Raw genomic sequence first — 23,610 nt, 5'->3', positions numbered from 1 at the left:
AGTAAACTGAGAAAAGGATTGAGCGGGAGCAAAGCATGTTGGGAAGTGTAGTTCGCTCTTCTAGATCAAGAAGGGCCATCACCCCGCCTTCCTTAGAGAAACCAGGTGTTCGGCTTAGAACCCGTTACCGCTAAGGGGAGGAGTCAAGCTTTTAAGCAGCGTTCCTCTCATCTCCCCACATGGAGGATGAAAATTTTCTTTTACTCCTACAAAGCATTATAAATGCTCCTTGAAAAAATGGTTGTCTTTCCAATATTTCCAGGTCAGGGAAAACTCCCACAACTCCCCCACCTCAGGCTCCAACTCGTGGGAAAAGGTGGCTCTTTTTCAAGTGGGCAAAATGGCTGTCCTCTTAGTTTTTCCATTGGTTACCCTTTGCGTCCTTCAAGGGCGGATACTAATCACCGATTGGTCCCATGTCCCTTGAGGGTGGAGGAAGACTTGGCACGGTTCTCCCGCGGCCCAGGAGGAGATGAAGGGGTGGAGAGAAGGCCGTTTGTCTAGGCGTGATTGGATGATCATCATGTCACTCCGAGGGTATGCAGCCTATGATTTGTCGACTGCCCTCAAAGAGAACAAATAGGCGGAGCTAGTACGTGGTGGGAAGGGGCGGGTTCTGCCAGCCGCGGCTGCCGCTGGAGCCGGTGTCCGGGCTGGTGATGGGGTTAATTCCCTTTCGTAAGACTCTGACTTGCACCCACCCAGCCCCGCCGCCGCCCCGCCGCGCCGCGCTCCAACCGCCTCCTCCTCCTCAGTAACGCGGGTAAGTGATGCCGTCCCCTCCCCCTTCCAGTTCCCCGGGAATAACGCGCCTCGCTCCCCTCCCCCGCCGGCCAACCGGTAGCGCTAACGGAGAAGGAGGCAGGCTGGGGAGAGATGTGGTGTGTGAGAGAGAAGGTGGCCTTCCCCACCGAGCCGGCGGCCTCCAGCCAGGCCCCGCCAAGGTGCCTGATGCCAGCCCACCAGCAGGTCGGGTTCCGAGGGAGCCCGGCTCTCCCGGCCCGCCGCTGCGGGTGCAGCTGCATCCACTACCTGCTGCCCACCGCCCCCAACCGGGGGCCATGTGAAAAGCAAACCCCTCGAGGCCTAGCGGAGGAGGCAGGGGAAAGGTTCCCTCGTCCCTGCCATGGCTGCTGCCGCGGCCCTTGCAGCCCCGGAGGCTCGGGAACCAGCCGCAGCAGGCCTGCCGGGTACGGGTGCCGCGCGTGGTTCTCTCGGGCGCCGCCGCCGCTGCCCCCGGCTGCCCGGCCCGCCCCATGGCCGCGGACCCCGGCCTGGCGCCGCGAGAATGTTCAGACAGCAGAGAAGGCATTTGGTGAAGTGTCGGTACATCTTGCCCGTAGTGCCAGGACAAGCACAATGGGGAGATCGAAAAGAAAGTTGAATGACTGTCAGTGCCCCGCACTCCGGGGATCAGATTTACACGCGTTATGCCTGAGCCCTAGGATGGCCCCCGAAGCCCGGTGTGTGTGAGGTTTTTTGTCGTTCTCTTTTTTATGTTCCTGGGTGCGAAGGTGCCTCTGTTCTTTGACCTTGCTTGCTTAGAGAAACTTCGATTGTTGAGGCTATCATGCCTCGTGTCTAGTTGACCCGGGATAGCACGTCAACTAAGTAAAAGGTGAAGAGGTGCTTTTAAGGCGTAGTAAATAATAACAGATGATTTTTTTCTAATAAGATAGTCTAACAGAAAAGAAAATTGTGTGTGTGATATATATATATATATATATATATATATATATATATATACATATATATGGTTTTGCCTAATTGTAATTCTGAAGAAACCCTTTGCTTTTAGCTTAAATGTCATTGATTAAAAGAACTTTTAAGTAATGAAAGGATAAAGTCAAACGGGAAGCCCACCTATGTATAATATTTGAAATAGTAAGACCGATGTCATATTTAATATAGTAGGATTCTGGTGTGATTAGAGTAAGTGGACACACCTAAGTTTAACAAAAGTTGGCATATTTGGCCATATTTGAGACCAAATAGCTTCTTCTCACACATTGAGTACTCATCTTTTCACTCCTTGCTTTTTTGCCTGGGTAAATATGTCTTCGAACAGTGGATTCTATAATTTATCGTAGACATGTCTGTAATGAGTGGTAAAATTCTAGGCCTACTTCTGAGGCTTATTACCAGCATAAACTTGGGTTCTGAAGAAATATCTGAGTTTTGACTAAATGTTACACAATATTTTCAGTGTTTTGAGAAAATTATACTGGTTTAATGATCTTCCATATTCCATAATTAATACACCTAGATACAGAATTGGCATAGATCCCTAGTCAGGGCCTGGGAGAAATTTGGATATGTTACACTTTTAAAAACGGAATGCATAAACTCTGAAAGGTAAGGCCCCTCAGTTCCCCACGAAGTAGGCACAGCGTACATAGCTCAGCCTCGCATTTTCTAAAACTTGTGGGTTAACTAATAAATTATATAATCGATGCTTTCAGATCTCATGTGCCTTATGTACAGAGAAGGGCTGATAAAAATATAGGAGGCTTCTGCATTCTCTTGCTAGCGGTGGGACCCTTCTATGAGCCTCAGTTCAGTTTCCTCATCTGCAAAATGGGGATGGTAATTCTTAACTCATGGAGTTGTGAAGTCTAGAGATAAAGTAGCATGGTGCCTAACACATAGTATGTATGATTAAATATTAACTGTTGCTATTTTCATGCATACTAAGAGAATAAAATTTTTTTTCATTCACACTAGGTGTTGCAGCCTCAGAAATGTTCTGTTAGTGAGGAGTACTATGGGGGTTTTCATTATACAGTGACTTAAATGGCAGTTTGCAGCTCGCCATTTTCTTTTATACAGCATATATTTTATTATTGATTTCAGAGAAGAAGGGAGAGGGAGAGAGAGAGAGAAACATCAATGATGAGAGAGACGCATTGATCGGTTGCTTCCTGCATGCCCCACACTAGGGATTGAGCCCGCAATCTGGGCCTGTGCCCTGACCTGTAATCAATCATAGTGACCTCCTGGTTCATAGGTCAATGCTCAACCACTGAGCCACGCCACCTGGGCTGCAGCTAGCCATTTTTCAAAGTTAAAGCTATGTGAGAAATTGATTATCCCATACAGTGTCCTTGGAGTTTGTACCGTTGGACAAATTTAAGGTTAGCATGAAAACAATTTTATTATGAAGTCTTCTGACAGTAATGTCTGGCCAGGGCTCAAGGCAGCTGCACCTTATGCTGACTAGTGAGCTGAGGGACATAATGTTATGGCAGACTTCCCAACTTATTGAACCCAGTACAGTTGGATGCTTCTTCAGGAGACTTACATGACAATAGCAGTAGAAAATTTTATGAAATTGAAATAAGCTTTTTCAAGTTATTATGCAGAAGGTAAGCATTATCATGCTTTGCCAAGTAATAAAAGAGATTTTCTTGTACTTGCCCTTTAGAATAGCTGATTATACCCATTTGAGTTAATGTTAATTCCTCAAAATAAAGAAGCACTGAAAGTTGATGTTTTATTTTTTCCATTCTTGAAAATGTTACAATAATAAACATTGTCGCTACTTGATTTAGGAAATTTCACTCTCATGATATTTTGTAAATATGTTGGGCAGTCTGTGTCAAAGAGGTGTGGTTGCAAATGGCAGTTAAATAGTTCTTACAGCTCCAAACCACAGAATCAATACTCTTGTCTTTATAGTGACACCTGCATACAGTGATAACTTATTTTTTATAACTTAAGATAACTAAACAAGATAGTTATCTTAAAGAGAAAGGAGTGTGTCAGTTTCTTCTCCATATAATAGTAACCTTTTTTAAAAAAAGGTAAAATAATCTCCCAATTAATCTCTGAATTCTGATAATGTTTACTGATAGTACAGACATGTGCAAAAATCAAAGAAAATTTTAAGTTAACTTTGCTTCTCAATAAGTATATGTTATATAATTAAGCAAATTAGCTTGTACCTGATAAAGGTGTGAACATGTGTATTTTTCCAGAATTCAATTAAATTAGTCATTACCTGATGATTGAAATGAGATGTTATTTAATCTGGGGTCAAAGCTAGTTCTCTACCTAATTTTCCAGTAGGTTTTTTTTTTTTTTATTCCCAGGTTTTATCCTTTAATATTTTCCCTTTTCTTACCTTCTTGGTCTCCACACATGCCTATTAACTTAAATTTTTTTTCCCATTTGAATGCCTACACTTTATGATTGGTGTTATTCTTTCTGTACCTTCTAAAATGTAAATTTGTGACTTTAAAAAAAAATTACTTATAAGATCACTGCTAGGCAAGTTGTAAGGTTTTAAGCCTTATTTCAAGATATTAGAACACATAGTATGTTTAAATTACTGTTTTTATAGCCTTCATGGGAAATAAACTACATGTTTTTATTCTTGATCTTTCTTCTTGAAAGACAATAATTTGATATTGTCTTGTCTAAGAGTTTAAAGTACTATAATTTGATTTCTTCCAACTTTAGTTTGATCAGTGATGGATATAAATTATTTTTGTGAGGAAGTTGTACAATTAACTTTACTAACCTATCTTATACATGAAAGAAGTCCCATAACTGGTACAAAATATCACCTTACAGTATAAGATGGAAGTTTAACTAACTGCAAATTTACCTTGCTGCGTTAGCCCCCACTGGAAAGGGAAGCTTTGGGATTTAATTTCAATGTGGGAAGGGAAAAAAAATCTCTGTATATGTATGCAAAGCTATGGCTTAAATGAACATAAAGCCCTCATTTTAAAATTCCTCTTGGGAAAGAAGCTTGGTTATTATAGAATAACTATGTTTAAAACAAGTATCTTTTTATTGGCAACAACTCAAATGCCCTTCAGTCAGTGAATGGTTAAACAAAGTGCTATATTTATAATATGGAATACTATGCAGCAATAAAAAGGAACAAACCACTGCTACATGTAGCAACCATGTGGTTCTATTTATATAACGTTCTTAAAACGACAAAATTATAGAGATGGAGAACAGATTAGTGGTTGCCAGGCATTAGAATGGTGTTGGGGGAGTAGGATGGTTGTGACTGTAAAGCAGTAGCATAAGGGATCTTTGTGGTAATAGAATAGTCTGTATCTTGATTGTGATGATGATACATAAATCTGTACAGGTGATAAAATTGCATAGAGACAAACACACAAATGAGTGCATTTAAAACTGGAAAATCTGAATAAGGTGTAAATATCAATGTCAATCCTGGTTTTGATATTAAACTATACCTAAGTAATGTTATTGGGGGAAACTGGATGAGTAGTACATAGGACTTGCTATACTATTTTATTCAACTTCCTATCAATATGATTATTTAAAAATTAGAAAGTCAAGTACAAAAAATAGCCATTACTTATTATGTATGTTCCTGTATGGTATTCAAAAAAAGAGGGTCTGTTATAACAAATATTCTTTGCAAAACACTGTTCTTACATTTCATATTGTTCCTTTGTGTTATTTTTACTGTCATGTTCCCATGTATCTGAGCACAGTGGAAATACCCCTACATCAAACATGTCCAAGATGCAATTTCCATTTTCATTTTATATGCTTTATTTGCCCTAAATGCCAATTCTTTTTTCATTCTTCTTTTATTAGGCCTTGTTGCCCTTTCACTGTCCAATCACTTATCATATAAGCTAAAAAGAATCTGATATCGATCATCTATATTGTTCATTTTTCAGTTGCTATAAGGCTTGTGCATTTTGAGCAAGCTCTTGTTGGGAGAGAAATCAGGCAGATAATTTAGCCTTTGCCTGAACTATTCTAGTGACAGAGCTACATTCCTAAAGGACTTGGTTACATTTCCTTGTTTCGAGGTCTTCATTTAACAGAAACACATACACACACACACACACACACACACACACATTTAATGTAGGAAGGGAGGGCATAGAGAAGAGGAGATCCAACTGATCCCAGACACAGTTAAAATCTATCTATCTTTCCTAATAATAGACAAACATGTAAATTAACCTCCCTCCACTATGCTCACCAGCCAATCAGAAGAGTATGCAAATTAACCCAACAAAGATGGTGGTTAATTTGCATACATAGGGGCGAAGCGGTGGAGCGAAGACTGAAGGCTCTGTCTAGAGCCTGAAGACTGAAGGCTCCGGACGGAGCAAAGGCCTGGGTCCCGGGTGCTGGAGGAAAACCGGTGCCGGCAGCCAGGGGTAGGGTAGGCTATTGCATGAATCTCTTCGTGCAACGGGTCTCTAGTATATATAAAAGCCTGAGCGGCTGCAGGACCTGTCGACTGGTTGCTATGATGTGCAGTGACCACCAGGGGGCAGAAGCTTAACGCAGTAGCTGCCCCCTGGTGGTCAGTGTGTTCTCACAGAGGGAGGCCGCTCAGCTGACCAATGGGTGCCAGATGCAGGGCTCACTGGGAAGAAATGTTTTGAAGGACAGTTTTAAACCTGTTTTCAAATCATTTGGATAATAAGATGATTTGAGAGAAATGATGCTCAGACTTAACTGATTTTACTCTAGTAATTTCGCCAATTTCTGTGTCTTACTATTCAATATGCTGAAAAAATTGTAAACATTTTCTTTACTGGGATAGAAAACTGAGCCAGTGTGGAACTTATTACATTTCTAAAATTAACTTTTTGGAAAGTCTGTATTTATAAAAAGATTTTTTTAAAAAAAATCAGTGCATTCACATAACAAACAGTGCATTGGGTCTGTAACTGATTATCACTCCCTTATCTACCGTTTTATTACCAGGATTCATGAGTCTCTTAAGATAACTAGAATGTTCATAGCACCAGAAGTCAAATGGAGTCTTTTCTATGCTTTCACCAATTTAACAAAATCATGTCACATTGTTTTGTAATGTGTTAGAGCATAGATATCTTGTAATTTTTTTCATTTTCCTGGAAATTTTGTCTTTCTTTTTTTCTGATTTACAAACAGTAATGCGTCATTGACATATCCTCAGAGTTATTCAGTCTGTTTCATAGAGGCCTCTTTCCCTAAAAAGTTTTCACTTGGATTCTTGTGTCCTGCTCTCATCCTAGGACTTCCCTTCACAGCCTTCCTACCTTAAATCACCTGTTTGCTGAATACTGTGGATACTTCCTCTTCCTTACTCTTGCTAGTAGGGAATAGCCTGAGATATTTTCCCAAGAAAGGTTGCGTATGAAGTAAACCTTTTGAAACCTTATATGTCTGAAGTCTTTATTCTGCCATCATACTTGACTGATAGTATAGAACAGTGATTCTCAACCTTTTTCAACTCACAGCACACATAAAGTAACTGCTAAAATTCCATGGCACACCAAAAAATATGTTTTTTATCCCTCTGACAAAAAAATAAGTGTAATTTTGATTGATTTACACAAAATTAATAATAATAGTAATTATTTAACCTTTTCACTCCAAAGTGACATTTTAAAAACTCAAATGCCTGTACTTCTACATAAGGATTTCTTAAACCAAGAGTTAACCAATCAGATGCAACCTTGCTATGCGACGACATGACTAATAAAGTGCAACTCTATCATATGACATATATTTATAGACGTAGCATGCACACCTCACAGCCATTGTTGTGTTGACTTTTTATTTAACAATCTAAGGGAAATGCTGTCAGTGCTCCTGACTAAATAGTCAGGTATTGCATGTTGTAAAAATTCTTGCTGCATACTCGTTGAAAGTCACTGGTGTAGAATGTTAAGTTCAAAATCATTTTCCCATTCTACATAGACATATCACTGGTGTTTTCTAGCATCTGCATTGCTTTTGTGAGATCTGCTGAAATTTCCCAAGCATATACAAAATTTGATCTGTTACTAAATTCTGTGTTTATTAACATTTTGCTCTTTTTGCTTTATCCCATATCTATCCACCCACTTTTTATGCATTTCAAAATAAATTTCAAGGGTCATTGTACTTCATTCTTGAACACTTTGGCACATATAATTGACTAGAGTTCAATATTTAGTTACTTTTTTATAGGTAGACTAGAGGCCTGGTGCACAAAAATTTGTGCACTCGGGGGATAGGGGGTCCCTCAGCCTGGCCTATGCCCTCTCCCAGTCTGGGAGCCCTCAGGGGATGACCACCTGCTGGCTTAGGCCCGCTCCCTGGGGGATGTCCATTTGCCAGCAGGGAGCAGACCTAAGCTGCACTCAAACATCCTTAGTGCTGCTGAGGAGGCAGGAGAGGCACCCATCACCACTGCTGTACTGGCAGCCATCAGCCTGGCTTGTGGCTGAGCAGAGCTCCCCCCTGTGAGAGCGCACTGGCCACCAGAGGGCAGCTCCTGCATTGAGCGTCTGCCCCGTGGTGGTCAGTGTGTGTCATAGTGACCAGTCATTCCCAGTCTTTCTGCTGTTAGGGTCAGTTTGCATATTACCCTTTTACTATATAGGATAGAGGCTTGGTGCACGGGTGGGGGCTGGCTGGTTTTCCCTGAAGGGTGATCCGGATCAGGGTGTCCCGCTTGGGTGCCTGGCCACCCTGGATGACGGGCTGATGGCTGTTTGCAGCTGGTCACACCCCCTTCAGGTTGGGGGTCCCCACTGGGGTCCCTGGCCAGTCTGGGTGAGGGGCTGAGGGCTGTTTTCAGGCTGGTGGGTGACTGAAGCGCCCAACCACTCCTGCCCTCACCCCCCTGTTGTCTGTGTCCATTGGTTAGGCCTGTATGCTTGCATACAAGTCCTTTGGTTGATCGCTCCCTCTTACCCCCACCCTCCTCTACCTTCCCTCTGAGGTTTGATGGTCTGATCGATGCTTCTCTGTCTCTGGATCTGTTTTTGTTCATCAGTTTATGTTGTTCATTATATTCCATAAATGAGTGAGATCATGTGATATTTATCTTTCTCTGACTGGCTTATTTCACTTAGCATAATGTTCTCCAGTCCCATCCATGCTGTCCCATCCAAATGGTAAGAATTCCTTCTTTTTTACCGCAGCATAGTATTCCATTGTATAGATGTACCACAGTTTTTTAATCCACTTATCTACTGATGGGCACTAGGGCTGTTTCCAAATCTTAGCTATGGTGAATTGTGCTGCTATGAACATAGTATGCATCCCTATCCTTTCTAATTGGTGTTTCTAGTTTCTTGGGATATATTCCTAGAAGTGGGATCACTGGTCAAATGGGAGTTCCATTTTTAGTTTTTTGAGGAAACTCCATACTGTTCTCCACAGTGGCTGCACCAGTCTGCATTCCCACCAGCAGTGCACGAGTGTTCCTTTTTCTCCACATCCTCGCCAGTACTTGTCATTTTTTGATTTGTTGATGATAGCCATTCTGACAGGTGTGAGATGGTAGCACATTTTCGTTTTGATTTGCATCTCTCGGATGATTAGTGACTTTGAACATGTTTTCATATGTCTTTTGGCCTTTCTTCTGTCTTCTTTCAAAAAGTATCTATTTAGGTCCGTTGCCCATTTTTTAATTGGGTTGTTTATTTTTCTTTTGTTAGGTTGTATGAGTTCCCTATAAATGTTGGAGATTAAACCCTTATCGGAGATAACATTGGCAAATAAGTTCTCCCATGCAGTGGGCTTTCTTGTTGTTTTGTTGATGTTTTCCTTTGCTGTGCAAAAGCTTTTTATTTTGATGTAGTCCCATTTGTTTATTTTCTCTTTAGTTTCCATTGCCCTAGGAGCAGTATCAGTGAAGAAATAGCTTCGGCATATGTCTGAGATTTTGCTGCCTGTGGATTCCTCTAGTATTTTTATGGGTTTCCCATCTTATGTTTAAGTCCTTTATCCATTTTGAGTTTATTTTTTGTGTATGGTATAAGTTGGTGGTCTGGTTTCAATGCAATTCTTTTTTTGTTCAGATGAAGGCTACCTGTGTGCTGTTTCTGTTTTTTAGTTATTATAAAGAAAGCTGTGAGACTCACAAGCGTATTTAAGAATATGTTTTAAATGCCTAATATGCATTATGCAGCATAAAAATCCATTTGTTTTTTTATTCCATTCTTGTTCTGTTCTTAAATTTTGATTAATACTAAAGTCATATCAGCTGAGAATACTGTCACACTCCTTAAAATTTTTGTTTATTTTAATTAAATCTTTAGTATTACACATGTCCCTTTTTTTCTCCCATTGACCCCTTATAGACCACCCCAGTCCACTACCCCAGGCCTTCACCACCCTATTGTCTGTGCCCATGGGTTATGCATATATGCATACAAGTTCCTTGGTTGATCTCTTCCCACCTTCCCCCCCCCCCCCATCTTCCTTCTGAGATTTGACAGTCTGGTCAATGCTTCTATGTCTCTGGATCTATTTTGTTCATTAGATTGCACATATGAGTAAGATCATGTGATACTTGTGTTTCTCTGCCTTATTTCGCTTAGCATAATACTCTCTAGGTCCCTCCATTCTGTCTCAAAGGGTAAGACATTCTTCTTTTTCACTGCTGCATAGTATTCTATGATGTAAATGTACCACAACTTTTTTATCCACTCATCAACTGATAGACACTTGGGCTGTTTCCAGGTCTTAGCTATTGTAAATTGCACTGCTATGAACATTGGGGTGCATACATTCTTTCTGATCAGTGTTTTGGGTCTCTTAAAATATGTTCCTAGAAGTGGGAAAACTGAGTCAAATGACAGTTCCATATTTAATTTTTTGAGGAAATTCCATACTGTTTTCCATAGTGGCTGCACCAGTCTGCATTCACACAGCAATGTATTAGGGTTTCCTTTTCTCCACATCCTCACCAACACTTGTTTGTTGATTTTGATGATACCCATTCTGTACTGTCACACTTTTTATGATTTCTTGCTACGCTCAGTAACATGAAGAACAAGTAGAAAGATTATTTAAAATCATCCCCCCTTTTAAAAATTTTGAACATTTTTGTTGAAACCTTAGAATTGACCTGTTTTTCCTAGTCCATTTAGAACTTTAGGTAATTAGGTGTTGTTTTTCTTTAAATCTTTATTGTTGAGTTTATTACAGATGTCCCTCTTTTTTCCCCCATTGCCCCCCTCCACCCAGTTCCCACCCTGCTCCAGGCCTTCGCCACCCTATTGTCTATAGGGTAATGCATATATGCATATAATCTCTTCCAACCCCCCTTCTCTCTGAGAATTATCAGTTTGTTTCATTTCCATGCCTCTGATTCTATTTTATATACCAGTTCATTCTGTTCATTAGATTTCTTATTCGTTTATTTTTATTTTTAGATTCAATTGTTGATAGGTATGTATTTGTTGCCATTTTGTTCATATTGTTTATCTTTTTCTCTTCTTAAAGAATACCCTTCAATATTTCATATAATACTGGTTTGGTGGTGATGAATTCCTCTAGCTTTTTTTTGTCTGAGAAGCTCTTTATCTGACCTTCAATTCTAAATGATAGCTTTGCTGGGTAGAGTAATCTTGGTTATAGGTCCATGCTATTCATCACTTTGATATTTCTTACCACTCCCTTCTGGCCTGCTTAGTTTCCGTTGAGAAATCAGCTGATAGTCATATGGACATTCCTTTATAGGTAACTAACTGCTTTTCTCTTGTTGCTTTTAAGATTCTCTCTTTGTCTTTTGCTGTATCTCTTAAAAGGCTGGCACCACGAACTGAAACCACCCCTCCCCCCGCCCCGCCTTCCCTCCGAGATTCTGCACTCTGTTCCATGCTTCCCTGTCTCTGGATCCATGCTGCCTGTTTTGGTTTGTGACTATGCATTAGGTAGATCTGCTATGCCTCTCGATCTCTAGTGCAGGACAGTGTCAAATGCTGTTTCTGACTAGTTAGATCAGGCAAAGATTCAAAGCCTCCAGGGACTACAGCCTCTGTCTACTGACTGATAGGATTTTGTCATGAGTTGCCCTCAGGCAATCATCCATAGGTGTGGCAAGAGTTCTCTTCATCGGGATGGGGCTGTTCCTTCTGCCTGAAGGCTAATTGTTATTCTCAGTCTCTTAATGGGCTTGAGCAACTCTACAGGTGGGACAGGGTGCCCCCCCCCATAGGGTGGATCAATGGTCTTCCCCCCAGGCAAAGCCAACTGTATAGTTAATGCCTGCATGGGGACTATGGCCTCCGCAGCAAGGGAATGACTCAGCACAGGAAACCAGGATGTCTGCTTTCTGAGTTCTAACCCCGGAGCCCCCAGTCCTGGCTTCTGCTCACTCAGCTCCAGTCCACTCTGCCCTCCCTCTGCCAGAGCACAAGGTGGGTGACTTGACTGGGAATTTTGTGTGTTGGACCTTTAAGAGGGTGCCTGAATTTCCAGCTGTCTATCCCTGGCCAACAGCAACTCTGCTGCTTTTCACAGCCAAATGTTATATGGGTATCCTTCTCAGTTCTGGTGCTCTCTGCTGGGAGGGGTGGATGAGGCAGCTTGGAGATTAGACCCCAGAGTTCTTAGTGGAAACCCCCCACAGCTGTGATCTCTCTCCGGAACTTCAGTTGCTGTCTGTCAGAGCCTGGCCATCCCTTTCGCACCTCCACCCCTCCTACCAGTCTCTATGCTGTCTCCACTTTCCATCCTCTGTTACCAGGGTTCTCTTCCAGTGAGTCTTCTGTTGACTATTCAGGCTCCTTGCCTGCCCATTTTTTTTAAAATATCTATAATAATAAAAGCGTAACACGCTAATTAGACTGGACGTCCTTCCAGACGACCTTCCGGATGAAGCTGGGGCTGTGAGGGAAGCCCAGGTCCCAGGTGCCTGCCAGGAGCCAGAGGGAAGCCTGGGTCCCGGGTGCCAGAGGGAAGCTGGTGCCGGCAGCTGGGGGAAGGCAAGCCTACTCTTACACAAATTTCGTGCATCAGGCCTCTAGTGCATATATAAGTTTCAACAAAGGAGATAAGACTATACAATGGGAAAAGGATAGTCTCTTCAATAAATGGTGTTGGGAAAACTAGATAACCACATACAAAAGAATGAAACTGGATCCCTATTTTACACCATACACACAAATCAACTCAAAATGGATTGAAGACTTGAACATAAGACCTGAAAGCATACAACTCCTTGAAGAAAACATAGGGGCAAGCTCCTTGACATCTGCCTTGACTGCAATTTTTTTGGATCCGATAATAAAAGCAAAAATAACCCAGCATGGCTCAGTGGTTGAGCGTCAACCTGCGAACCAGGAGGTCATTAGATGATCAGAAGTATTGCTATCTTTTTTCTTAGCAACAATTGAGGCTATTTATAACAGATACCAGAGACCCGGCGCACAAAATTTGTGCACTCAGGGGTTCCCTTCTCCTGGCCTGCACCCACTCACAGTCCCGGACATCCTTAGCACTGCTGTGGAGGCGGGGGAGGCTCCCGCTAACATCGTTGCACTCGCCAGCTGTGATCCCAGCTCAGGGCTTCTGGCTGAGCGGCGCTCCCCCTGTGGGAGTGCACTGACCACCAGCGGGCAGCTTCTGTGTTAAGCATCTGCCCCATGGTGGTCAGTGCATATCATAGTGCCTGGTCATTCCTCCGTTCGGTCGATTTGCACATTAGCCTTTTATTTTATGAAGAATAACTAGATACTGTATAGCTCTAAGCTGTTTTCAGAGGACTAAGTCATGCAAAAATACTCATTATATATGGTTTTCAGTTAGTTCTTTATAACCTAATCTAAGATCCTTTTAAGATTAAATTAGAATTCTGTCTCTTTGTATTTTTGTATTTTTTTTACTAGAGGCCCAATGCACGAAATTCCTACAAGAATAGGCCTTCCTTCCCCCAGCTGCTGGCACCGGCTTCCCTCCAGCACCCGGGACCTGGGCTTCCCTCGCAGCCCCGGCTTCATCCGGAAGGTCATCCAGGAGGACGTCTGATCTAATTAGCATATTACGCTTTTATTATTATAGATTGATTTTCAGAGAGGAAGGGAGAGGGAAAGAGAGATAGAAACATCAATGATGTGAGAGAATCATTGATCAGCTGCCTCCTGCATGCTTCCTACTGGGGATTGAGCCTGCAACCTGGGCATGTGCCCTTGACTGGTATCGAACCCAGGACCCTTCAGTCTGCAGGCAGATGCTCGAGCCACTGAGCCAAACCAGGTAGGGCTAGAATTCTGTCTTAATAAGTGAAATTATTTTAAGAGGCATTATATAAATGTCAATATTATAATTAGAGTTTTCACACTTTTAAATTTAAAGTGTGAAGTGTCTAAGGAACGCTGATACCAAAATTCTGATGCCTGTGTTAGTAGGCTTTTTTATAAATAGTTTAATCTACACATCTGGAATAAGTTCAGTGTGTTTCAATAAACCTTTTCTTTTTCATTTGTAGTTTTCAAAACTTTGTAACAGCATTGTATAAAGGACTTTTGTATTTGAAAAAAAAAATATTCACTAAGGTACAATAAAGTAAGGCACTAATGAAAAAGTTGAAAGCCTATGAAACTACCAAAAGCTTCTGAAATATAGAGGTACTTTGTGGGTTTTTTTCAGACTAATGTTTCTTTCTTTAAGAGAACCTCCACTTATTATTAGCTTTCTTTGATTGCATGGACAGGAACAATTTGTAAGCCAAACCATGTGATCACAATGAAGGTCTCAGGCTTCTGTTATTGCTGGAAAATGTTCATAACAGCACCAGTAGAAATCAGTTCGTGGAAAGGCATTTTAACAGAGCAAGAGCTAGGTGTTTTTTATTTTTATGTTTTTATTTTATTGATTTTCTACAGAGAAGAAGGGAGAGGGATAGAGAGTTAGAAACATCGATGAGGGAGAGACATCGATTCAGCTGCCTCTTGCACACACCCTACTGGGGATGTGCCCACAACCCAGGTACATGCCCCTGACCAGAATCGAACCTGGGACCCTTCAGTCCGCAGGCCGACGCTCTATCCGCTGAGCCAAACCACGTAGGGCGCAAGATCTAGTTTTAATAGTGAATCTAAGACAGGGCTATGTATTTCCTCTACGCTACCTTTTTACACCATAAATTTTAAAAATATTGCTATGCCCTAACCGGTTTGGCTCAGTGGATAGAGCGTCGGCCTGTGGACAGAAAGCTCCCAGGTTTGATTCTGGTCAAGGGCGTGTACCTTAGTTGTGGGCACATTCCCAGTGGGAGGTGTGCAGAAGGCAGCTGATCGGTGTTTCTCTCTCATTGATGTTTCTAACTCTCTATTCCTCTCTCATCCTCTCTGTAAAATATATGTTTTAAAAAATTTTTTTTAATGTTGCTATGTGTTGAATTGCCCCTCCCCAAATTCTTATGTTGAAGTCCAACCCCCAGTACCTCAGATGTGACCTAATTTGAAAATAGGGTCATTGCAGGTATAATTAGTTAAGATGAAGTCATACTGGAGCAGGTGAACACTTAATCCAATATAACTGGTGTCTTTATAAAAAGGGAAATGTGGACACAGATACTTATGTAGGGAAATTGCCACATAAACATGAATACCGCCATTTACATGACAAGGAGAGCTGACTGGAATGTATACTTCATAAGGAACCAACCTTGCCAGCACCTTGATTTTTTATTTCTGGCCTTCACAACTGTGAGACAATAAATTTCTGTTTTTCAGCCTACCCAATTGTAGGATTTTGTGTGGCAGCCCTTGCAAATTAGTACAAACATGAAGAAGTTTATGTTCATCCTATTCTAGCAAATATACAACATCCTCCTTTGTGCTGGTGACATAATACTTCTGTCACATTCAAGAGTCAGCTTAAAAAGTAAATAAACATCTTCACCCTTCAAGGAAATGCAAATCAAAACTACAGTGAGCCCAGCCGGTTTGGCTTGGTGGATGGAGCATCAGCCTACATGCTGGGTTGCGGACTCGATCCCCAGTGGGGGACGTGCAGGAGATAGCCAGTTGATGATTCTCTCTCATCATTGATGTTTCTATCTCTCCCTCTTCCTTCCTCTCTGATATCAATAAAAATATAATTTAAAAAATTAAATTAAATTTTAAAAAAACTACAGTGAGATGCCACTTCAAACCCACTGTGATGTCTATACTCAAAAAGTCAAATAATAAGTGTTAAGAATGTAGAGAAATTGGAATCCTCATATTCCAGCTGTAATATAATAAAATGGCATAGTAACTTTGGAAAAACTCCTGCAGTTCCTCATAGTTAAACATTCAAATGACTCAATAGTAACATTGTGGACATATTAAAAATTGAAGGCTATGTAAACGGAAGAATTTAATCTAGACCTGCTGCAGATTATGATGAGGTTCCTTTGTCATAGTTCTAACTCTAGAGCATTTTTACTTTACCACAACTGTGATGTTTAGAACTATTTCATTAAGATTTATACTAAAAATGAAAATTTACAGAGACATCAATGCTTTCCATGCCAGTCATTTGCTTCCTTAAGCAGTTGAAACAATACACTTCCCAGCCCTATTGCAGTTAGTGGAGCCAGATGACTCATTCTGTAGTGTTAGTAGAAGAAACTATCATGTAAGATAGGTGTTGGTTTAGCAGAGCCAGTTAGAGTAAGAAACAAGGAATCAGTCACAAGATGGAAGTAGCCTGAATTTCTGAGTCACCACAAGGAAGGCAGATAGTAAATATTTTAGGCTTCACAGGCCATGTACCATTTCTGTCATATGTTCTTTTTTGTTGTTTTATATTTCCACAAATCCTTAAAAATGAAAAAGGCATTCATAGCTCAAGGGACATACAAAAACAGCCGTGGGCCATACTTTATTAATATCTTTACTAGGGAGTCACCTCTCTGGTATCAAATGTGTAGTGCAAGTTAGACAGAAGTCTCTGTGTTAACTCGGTGAACTCTAGCTGTTAATGATCACACCATAAATTGACTAATACACCGTGATCTCATCTGACTCCCTTACCCCAACAGATTCCTGAAGAATGCTTCTGATGTCAGGTATCGATCTCATAGCACACTCTCTGAACTGGCCTGGTCCATTGTTGGACAACTCTATAAGAAACTTTTCTCTTTTTAGTGTGCCAAGTCTTGATTCCATTTTATCTGTTGGTTCCACTTCTGCCTCTGGAAAAAGTGTATACTTGATAGCAGCTTTTTATTATCCTAAGATAGTTTTTAAGTCTCCCCTGGTCTGTTAATTTAGGAGAAGACAGTAAAATGTTAAGTGACTTTTAAAAATATTAGACTCAAAGTAAGTTATATGAACTAGAATATGATAAACCAATTTAAGTTTAGAAAAATGAGTTGTACAAGTGGTAAGACAATTTGACTCAGTTCATGAGAAAAAGACTGTCAACTCAGTATAAAACAGTCATTGGCAATTAAAATTAATCCAATTATGTACTTGGCTTTTTGTTTGTTGTAGGTATCTTTCTACTAGACGAGTGGTTCTCAGCCTTCCTAATGCCGCAACCCTTTAATACAGTTCCTAATGTTGTGGTGACCCCCAGTTTCATTGTTACAAATTGAACATACTTAAAGCATAGTGATTAATCACAAATACAATATGTAATTATATATGTGTTTTCCGATGGTCTAAGGCAGTGGTTCTCAACCCTCTGGCCCTTTAAATACAGTTCCTCATGTTGTGACACAACCATAACATTATTTTCGTTGCTACTTCATAACTGTAATGTTGCTACTGTTATGAATTGTAATGTAAATATCTGATATGCAGGGTGATCTTAGGCAACCCCTGTGAAAGGGTCGTTCAACCGCGAAAGGGGTCGCAACCCACAGGTTGAGAACCGCTGGTCTAGAGGCATGGTCATCAGGATGCCCAGACTAAGTTTAGAAATCATATCACAGAGGGAGTGATTAAAGTAATTAGGGATATTTAGTTTTAAGGAGAAACAGGCCATTGAACATCATATGGTGATACTCAAGTGGTTATAATGAAATACATCTTTTATTAGTTTTCTTTTTGTATCTTCACAAAGGATGACTAGTGCCTGTCTGTAGGAATAAGGCATATGGGCATCCAGGCTTTGGGATAGACTGAGATATCAGGTTTCTTTCTTTTTTTAATTTCATGAGAATTTATTTTTTCTTTTTTAATTGAATTGAGAGAGAGAGATTTGTAACTCCACCCATTTATGCATCCATTGGTTGATTCTTATATGTGCCCTGGTCGAAGATCCAACCCAAAACCTTGGCATTCTGGGGTGATGCTCTCCAGTGGTTGGCAAACTGCGGCTCGGCAAACTGCGGCTCTTTGGCCCCTTCAGTGTGGCTCTTCCACAAAATACCGACTTCTGTGCATGGGCTACGAAGTTTCAATCGCACTGTATGTGCGCGCCCCCACATGATATTTTGTGGAAGAGCTACACTCAAGGGGCCAAAGAGCCGCATGTAGCTCACGAGCCGCAGTTTGCCGACCACGGCTCTAACCAACTGAGCTACTCGGCCAGGGAAGGATAGCAGATTTTTAAAGTTTGTAAGTTTTAAGCAGTTATTCCAAAAAGTGAATATTATGTTTACATTTGATCCTTCTAGACAGCATTTTCCATTTGTGTTTGAGCATCATCCCTAAAGCTTGGTCAATAACTTTTTGAAAATCATATAGTATGTAGTATATAGTTTACTAACAATGTTGTAACCCTATCAAGAAATACGAAGTTTAGTATTATATGATATACTCTGTCCAGACTAGTTCTTAGTAATTAGCTATCGTATATTTTTTTTAAGTTGTTTTTCTTCTAATAATACAGTCTGTAATTTTGCTGGGGATTGACATCAAATTTATCAGTCTTTAGATTTGTTGAAGATTGGGAGATTACTTACCAATTTGTTGAAAATTAGAGATCACTTACTAATATCTATACTTTTTTGAAAAAATTACCTTGTTAGTTTTATAAAGCTAGCCATTTCAGATTTATTTACACCTTCAGGTTCATGAAACCTTCAGTGGCTAGGTGCTTCTACTTTTCATCCCTGCTTTAGTACTTATAGCAGGTACCTTTTTAAAGCCAAGTATTTTTAGTAAGCTAACCTTGTCTTGCTGGAACAAATTCAGCTTTAGGAATAGTAAACTTCCTATTTCATCTTCAATAAATAAGTGGCCAATGTTCATTTTATTCTGATAGAAATAAGCGAGCTATTCTTTTTACTTTGTATCTTTACCATTTGTTATTAGGTTGATAACAAGGGTGATCACATGTACCAGTTTATACCTTTTGCCCAGCAAAAATAATATGCCCCCTTTACCCTGCCTACTTTAGACAGTCATTGAGGCTAATGATTGAGAGTAATACATAGTAATCATCACTTTAAAAAAATATATTTTCATTGTTTTTTTTTTTATAGAGGAAGGAAAAGAGAAAGAGAAACATCAATGTGAGAGTGGAACATTGATCTGCTCCTCCCTGCACACCCCCTAAGGGCAATTGGTCCTACAGCTCAGGTACTTGCCGTGACCAGGAATGGAAACAGCAACCTTTTTGGTGCACCATATGTTGCCCTACCAACTGAGCCACACTGGCCATGGCTCTATCATTCACTTTTAGCAATGATTGGCAGAAATGTCTTGTATTAATTGGCTGAACAACCTGATTTCTTCATTTATCTCTTATAACAGCAAGTAGTTTATGAGATGATACTTGGGCTCCCTGAAACCTTGACCATGGGGACTAATTCAGGAATGTGTGTGTCATCCTTGTATAGGAGCCATATAATCTAATTTTTGTTTATGCACTGCCAAAGCAAATACAAGAATTACCTTTTTAAAAAATATATATAGCTGAAAACGGTTTGGCTCAGTGGATAGAGCATCGGCCTGCGGACTGAGGGATCCCGGGTTCGATTCCGGTCAGGGACATGTGCCTGGGTTGCAGGCACTTCCCCAGTGGAAGATGTGCAGGAGGCAGCTGATCGATGTTTCTAACTCTCTATCTCTCTCCCTTCCTCTCTGTAAAAAATCAATAAAATATATTTAAAAAAAATATTTATTTATTTATTTATTTATTTCAGAGAAGAAGGGAGAGGGAGAGAGAGAAACATCAGTAATGAGAGAATCATTGATGAGCTGTCTTCTGCAGGTCCCCCACTGAGGATTGCGCCCGTAACCTGGGCATGTGCCCTCATGGTGAATCGAACCGTGGCCTCCTGGTTCATAGGTTCAGCCACCAAGCCATTGTGGCTCGGCAAGAATTACCCTTTAGAGAAAGAAAAGGTCTCTCTGTTCGGAAGGATTTGGTCATTTCTTAGAATGAAAACTATGTGCCTATATTGTGTTCCTTTTGTCCTTGCTTCTATGACACTTAGACCCAAATTTGATACTCAGTTAAGTATTTATATTAGCTCCTTTGATGGTTAGCATATGTCTTCCCTTTGGGTGAGAATGATTTTGTGAGAGTGATTTTATTGTATACTCTGTTTTTTTGTTAGCCATCTTAAATTTTTGACAAGTTATCTATACTAATAATAGAGGAATATGCAAATTGTCCAAGACACTGTCATGTAATGACCATTCAGCAGGCTGTGTCCCCGCCCCCTGCTCAGGCAGCTGCAAGGCCTGGGGTGGTAGGATAGGATACAACAGAAGGGGATAAGAAAGGAGAGGGAGAGGAAGGCAGGCCTGCATGTAGACAGGCCAAGAGGAGAAACAGAAATACAGGAAGGGAGCAAGAAAAAGACGCAGGAATGGAAAAGGGAAGAAAATGAGGGGCTGCACATGGGGGGACAGAGAAGCTGTGCCCAGCGAGGGGCAGGGCGCAGGTGGTGCAGAGCGGGAAGCCCCGCCCAGACGCGGGAGGAGGGCGGTGGCCCCAGCACAGGCTGTTGGGACAGTGGGGTGGATGGTTGGAGGCCTTCCAGGCGGAGGTGCTCCGGCTCCATGGCAGCAGCACCTGGGCTGCATGGGCTCAGCCACCCTCGCACTGGGAGAGGAAGCGCAGCTTAGCTGGGGTGGAGTCGGACACTAAGGAGGGTACCGTTTTCGTCCCCAAGGGCTGGACCACAAAGACCCTGCCCAGGGTTAAGTTGATGGCTCATTAAATGTACTTTGTTGACTAGAAGTTGGGGCGTCCTCCTCCCAGGCAATAGGAGGAGGATGGCGGGGAGGCTAGGCAAGAGGGGGACGGCAAAGACCTGGCCGGAGCTGGGCCCTGGGCTGGGGGTTAACGCCCCCCCAAATGGAAGCTTTAATATCTAAGAGCGCTCAGGAAGGGCTGGAAGCAGGTCCCAGAGAGAAAAGGGGAAGGTTTAAAAGAGAAACCAGTGAACATGGCGGGCGAGGGGGGGGTGCAGGGGGGGGAGGTAATAGGGAAGGAAGGAGGGAGGCAGGGTTCAGGCTCACAAGGGAAAGGTGAGTGGGGCCGGGGATGGGAGGAATAAGAAGGAGACAGACACCGGGAATGAAGGGAGGAGGGAGGGAGGGAGAGGGGCCGCGGGAGGTTCAAAGGGAGGGAGGGAAAGAAAGGAAAGAGAAGGATGCTCAAATGGGGTGAAGCCAGGAAAATAGTTAAATAAAAAGAAGAAACAGAATGTGAGAGTGAGGGGAGTTTAAACAGAGGAGTTAGTAAGAAAATTAAATACAGGGTGATTTTTTAAAAATGCCATCCCATGTGGGCTCCCAGACTGTGAAAGGGCACAGGCTTGGCTGAGGCCCCCTCTACTTCCCCCGCCCCCACCCGCCGGTGCACGAATTTCATGCACCAGGTCTCTAGTCTACACTAATAAAAGAGAAAAATGGTAATTGGCGTACGACGATACCCTTCTCATTGGCTAATCAGGGCTATATGCAAATTAACTGCCAACTAAGATTGGCAGTTAACTGCCAACAAGATGGCGGTTAATTTGCATATGTAGGCACAATGCAGGGAGGCGAAAGGGAAAGCAGGAAGAAGCCCCCTGCCACTGACAGTGATCGGAAACCCAGGGGGGAGCTAAGAGCTGGGGGGCAGGGCAAAGGCGGCCCTAGGGCCGCCTTTGCCCTGCCCCCCAGCCATGATCGGAGAATCAGGCGCCTTTGCCACCCTGGCCAGTGATAGCAGGAAGTAGGGGTGGAGCCAGCGATGGGAGCTGGGCATGGTCGAAGCTGGCAGTCCCGGGAGCTAGGGGTCCCTTGCCTAGGCCTAAAGCGGAGCCCACAATCACGGGGCCGCTGCAGCTGCAGGTCCCCGCTGCCCAAGCCGGACACCTCAGCCAGAGGCGTTAGGCCTGGGCAGGGGCGGAGCCTGCAACCGTGGGGAGCTGGGGGTCCCCTGCCCAGGCCTGACACCTCTGCCGGAGGCCTCAGGCCTGATCAAGGGGCCGATCCGGTGATTGGTGATCGGAGGGTGATGAGGGTCAACTCCTCTGGCCGAGGCATCAGGCCTGGGCGGGGGGCTGAGCTGGGGATTGGGTGGATATGATGGTCCCCTTGCCCAGGCCTGAAGCCTGGGTCAGAGGCATCAGGCTTGGGCGGGGGTGGAGCAAGCGATCAGAGGGAGATGGGGGTCCCCTGCCCAGGCATGATTCCTGGGCCAGAGGCCTCAGGCCTGGGCGGGGGCCAGAGCCAGTGATCGGGGGGAGATGGGGGTCCCCTGTCCAAGCCTGACACCTCTGGCGGAGGCGTCAGGCCTGGGCAAGGGGCCGATCAGGTGATCAGAGAGTGATGGGGGTCTACGCCTCTGGCTGAGGCATCAGGCCTGGGCAAGGGGTAGAGCCAGCAATCGGAGGGGTCTGAGGGTCCCCTGCCCAGGCCTGACGCCTGGGCCAGAGGCATCAGGCCTGGGCTGGGGGCAGAACCAGTGATGGGGGGAAATGAGGGTCCCCTGCCCAGGCCTGACGCCTCTGTCAGAGGCGTCAGGCCTGGGCAAGGGGCCGATCCTGCGATTGGAGGGTGATGGGGTCAACGCCTGAGGGCTCCCAGTATGTGAGAGGGGGCTGGCTGGGCTGAGGGACACTCCCTTCCCCCCCACCCCCCACGCCCAGTGCACGAATTTCGTGCACCGGGCCCCTAGTTTAATATAATACTATAGGCCCAAAGCACAAAATTCCTGCAAGAGTAAGTCTTCCTTCCCACAACTACAGGCACCAGCTTCCCTCCAGCACCCGGGACCTGGGCTTCCCTCCGGTCGCAGGCAGGCACCCAGGACTCAGGCTTCCCTCGCAGTCCCGGCTTTATCCAGAAGGACGTCTGGTCTAATTAGCATATTACACTTTTATTATTATGGATCATAAAGGTTCCTTTTCAACACTCAATAAATTTTAACCATTACTATTTTTGAAATAACCTGGGGCTGAGTGGAAAAAGTACCCAAAGCCTAGTGGAATGCCTCTATAACTCTGATATGTAGAGAAAAGACCAATCACTAAAAATAAGTTAGCTATACAATACTAACTAACCTTAAAGTAATTTTTAATGCATATTGTTTGGCTCTTTTTTATGTATTAGCCTGTGTATTTTGTATCTCAAGTATTGTGCTTAAAAAGAAAAGAAAACGGAGTAAGATACGTCTGAAAGAGTCACATTTCCCACAAGTATAGATCCTAGCACATAGATTTTTGTTGATATTTTTATAATATATAATATCTCTACTAATAAAAGGGTAATATGCTAATTAAATCAGACATCTTCCAGACGTTCTTCCATACAATGCCATGGTGGCAGGGGCTGAGGCAGAGGTGGTTAGGGCTGATCAGGCCAGCAGGGAGGCATCAGGCCGGCAGGCAGAGTGGTTAGGGGTGATCAGGGGAGTGTAGTTTGGGGTATTCAGGCCAGCAGTGTAGCAGTTAGGGGGCGATCAGGCTGGTAAGCAGAGGCAGTTAGGGGCCATCGGGCC

General features: G+C 42.9%; 1 protein-coding gene across 16 annotated transcripts in view; it reads left to right on the top strand.

The window, feature by feature from the left end:
• Positions 1–594: 594 nt before the first annotated feature.
• Positions 595–23,610, top strand: part of R3HDM1 (R3H domain containing 1) — a 185,841-nt gene continuing 162,825 nt past the window's right edge. For 9 of the 16 annotated variants that reach the window (XM_059704578.1, XM_059704579.1, XM_059704585.1 and 6 more), the window contains exon 1: positions 597–763. The gene's annotated coding sequence lies outside the window, so the exon portion shown is untranslated. Of the gene's footprint in view, positions 764–23,610 lie in introns of all 16 variants that reach the window. The other 7 variants (XM_059704588.1, XM_059704591.1, XM_059704592.1 and 4 more) reach the window with 3 other exon arrangements.

This window comes from Myotis daubentonii, chromosome 7, assembly GCF_963259705.1.
Source record: "Myotis daubentonii chromosome 7, mMyoDau2.1, whole genome shotgun sequence".
Classification (NCBI taxonomy): Eukaryota; Metazoa; Chordata; class Mammalia; order Chiroptera; family Vespertilionidae; genus Myotis; species Myotis daubentonii.
This window is presented reverse-complemented; position numbering and strand designations above follow the sequence as displayed.